The 3,184-nt window shown below is 43.8% G+C and overlaps 1 non-coding gene across 1 annotated transcript; it reads left to right on the top strand.

Annotated features, from left to right (window-relative positions):
* Window positions 1–416: 416 nt before the first annotated feature.
* Window positions 417–614, top strand: LOC122425877. Its single transcript, XR_006265042.1, has one exon. It is a non-coding gene; the product is annotated as a U2 spliceosomal RNA (small nuclear RNA).
* The last annotated feature ends 2,570 nt before the right edge of the window (window positions 615–3,184 follow it).

Genomic DNA, 3,184 nt, shown 5'->3' with positions numbered 1-3,184 from the left:
TTTTTTTGGGTAATCATTGTGGATTCTGCCCCCCCCCCCAGCTTTATTGAGGTATAATTGACAAATAAAATTGTAAGATATTTAAAGTACACCTCAAAACAATTGAATGCACATTGTGGTGATATGTAAGTACCCCTTGTGAAAGGATTTCCACCATTCGTGAACACATGTATCACCTCACGTTTATCTTTTTTTTGTATGAGGAAGGTGGGTGGGTTGGTTGGTTGTTTTTTCCTTTTTTCCTGCTTTAAATTCCAAGCATGTAGTAAAAGAGGTTACAGGTAGTGAGGGAGGATTTTATAAAATCATGCAGTATTTTCTCCAGGGTTGGGTTTTGAGTAAATCACCATGTGTCTTGTTGAACTCTTGGGCAAAGCAACCATATTGTCAGTTCTTTCTCTTTTAAAACGTTTAGTATCACTTCTTGGCCTTTTGGCTAAGATGAAGTGTAACATCTGTTCTTATCAGTTGTATACTTAGAGCTGATTCACCAAGACAACACTGGAAGGCAATTTTACTCCAATTAAAACATGTTTAGGAGGGGGCTGGGTGCTGCCAGCCCCCCTTCTAAAGTGCAATGCAAAAGGGACACCGTGTATATGCAGCGTGCGTTTGGTTGTTTTTCTTTTTTCTTTTTTTAAAATTTTTTTGCTTCTGTTTTTCTTTGCAGTTATTAAATCTGTATGCATGGACTTTTAAACCTCTGCCATACATATATCCACCGATGGGCATTATTACCGTGTCGTGTAGAGGGTCGGTTGTGTCACGCAACACTCAGAATGCTGTGTTTACCCTTGTTTTTCCAGAGTTGTGTTTTCCAGTCATTTCTTCAAGGGAAACTAAATCATTTAGTTGGAGCAAAAATTAAAATTTAAAAAAAAAAAAAAAAAAACATGTTTAGGAAAGTCGTGGATCAGCCTTGGGGTGCAAGAGGGGGCAGTGGGGCCCAGCCTTACGCACAGCCTGACTGGTGCAGGGAGCAGAGAACGGCTGGTGGTGTGAGATCTAGATTAAAATTCCAGTTCTGCCCCATTTTGGCCATCACTCGTTCTCTTCTGTGTCAGGTAAATGACCATCTGTGCTTGGCAAGGTTTTCATGTGGCCTCTGTGAGAGTGACACTTGGTACCTCCTGGGAGCGTGTGACTATTTTAGTCCCGTCTTAGACAGTCACAGGGTCTCAAGGTCTTCCCTGTGCCATTCGAGGCTGGGTTAAAACAGGAGAGTATGTGTTGGCTGGGGTGGGAAGCCAGCTCTCATGGTGAGATGATTTCCCCTTGGATACCTGGAGATAAAATCCAGACCTATGGGGACTTCCTTGGTGGTCCAGTGACTAAGACTCCGTGCTCCCAATGCAGGAGGTCCCAGGTTTGACCCCTGGTTGGGGAACTAGATCCCACAGGCCACCACTAAAGATCCCGCATGCTGCATCTAAGACCTGGCGCAGCCAAATAAATAAATAGATATTTTAAAAAATCCAGACTTTTGACTCCAGAGCCACAAGACAACCTGGGCACTCTGTTGGCAGCTAGGTCCTGGGTTTCTGTCCATCTAAATCAGTAAAGAAAAGGTCAGAGGTGCTGAAGTCAGAGTCAGCCACCTCACTGACCTCGCTGGCAGGTTGTCTCAGGATTGGTTCATGTCTTAGAGCTCTTTATCTTTATTTCTCCCCAAGCCTGCAGTTTTAAGCTGTGGACGTCCGCAGGCTGTTTGGAGGGCCAGGAATGGCCCCTCTGGCCTCTTCTCGTTCCCCAGCAGTTTTGAGAGGCAGCAGTGAAAAAGTGAAAGTGTTAGTCGCTCAGTTGTGTCCAACTTTTTGTGACCCCATGGACTGTAGCCCCCGAGGCTCCTCTGTCCATGGAATTATCCAGGCAAGAATACTAGAGTGGGTAGCCATTCCTTTTCCCAGGGGATCTTCCTGATGAACCTGGGTCTCTTGCATTGCAGGCAGACTCTTTACAGTCTGAACCACCAGGGAAACCCAGCAGGGGAGCTAACAAATGGCTCGTCACTGGCTATGGCCCTGTTAACGTAGCCCTTCCACTATAGCTGAACACTTTGGAGGTTTCCATTATAAGTAACATTGGGATGAGCACTGCAAATGGGCCTAAGTAACCCTTTAGGAAAGTTGGCAAAGACAGAAGTCATGCCTGCTCTACAGATGAGACTTCCTGAGAAGGAAAGCTGAGCAGTTTAAAGCAAATTTGCAAACATTTGGAAGGAAGTCTTCCTCAGATATATCTCATCCTTCCTGCCTTAGTCAAGCATTCTGATGAGACCCTTTCTCTTGCATTGGGATCAAAATTAGAATCCTTAGTTACCACCCTACAGTGCTATAATTGCTGGTGCCTTTGAAATTAATATGAAAGCTACTTCCAGAGTCTGGACTGAGAAGCAAGCAAAGTCTCCTGACCCCACTCAAGGGGCACTGGTGGTAACAAACCTTATGCTTCAACACGAGGCAGAAGTAAACTTCAGCCCTGGCTCAGTGTCAGCTCTCCACTGCCCCAAAACACACACCAGAAAGGGACAGTCTGTGATGCTGGCACCTTGTCTAGTCATTTTGGTTATTATATTTTCAGTTTAGTAAATTCGATTATTTTATTTGGTTCGTTTCCAAATCTGACATGTCACTGCTTATAATGTCAAGTGTTTGGCCGATCTTTTCAAATTTGGCTTTTATCTCTTCGAACATAGCAGGCATAGTTATTTTATGGTCCTGTCTGATTAACGCCAGGATCCAGGCTCCCTATTAGTTTGTATCTCTTGTCTATTCTTTCTGCCAGTTTTCACTCATGGTGTCTTGTCTCTTGTGTATTTGGTTACCTTTGAATGTAAGATATGCTGTTGGAAAAAATTATTTGTAAAACAATGATGCTTTCCTTTAAGAAGATTTTAAATTTCTTTGGCAGTTGCCTGGGGGATCTAGAATCTGAGATAAACTCAATCTAAGTTTGGGGCTTGAGATTCCTGGGTTCCTCAAATATCTTGAAGCAGGTGGTGGTCCTTGAAAGAGCTGTTGGTCCACCCTTAGCCAGGGAATGTGGGCTTTGTGAATTTTTCTACTCCCCCCTCCCCCGCCCCTGTACTTGTTAAACCTTCTACATACTGATCATAGGACATTAAAAAAAAATTAGAACAAATAAGCATGCAAACAGAGATGAGAGAGGTCGTTCAGTCTTGGGG

Source organism: Cervus canadensis, chromosome 1 (assembly GCF_019320065.1).
Source record: "Cervus canadensis isolate Bull #8, Minnesota chromosome 1, ASM1932006v1, whole genome shotgun sequence".
Classification (NCBI taxonomy): Eukaryota; Metazoa; Chordata; class Mammalia; order Artiodactyla; family Cervidae; genus Cervus; species Cervus canadensis.
The sequence above is the reverse complement of the archived record's forward strand: the minus strand, read 5'-3'. Positions and strand labels throughout refer to the sequence as shown.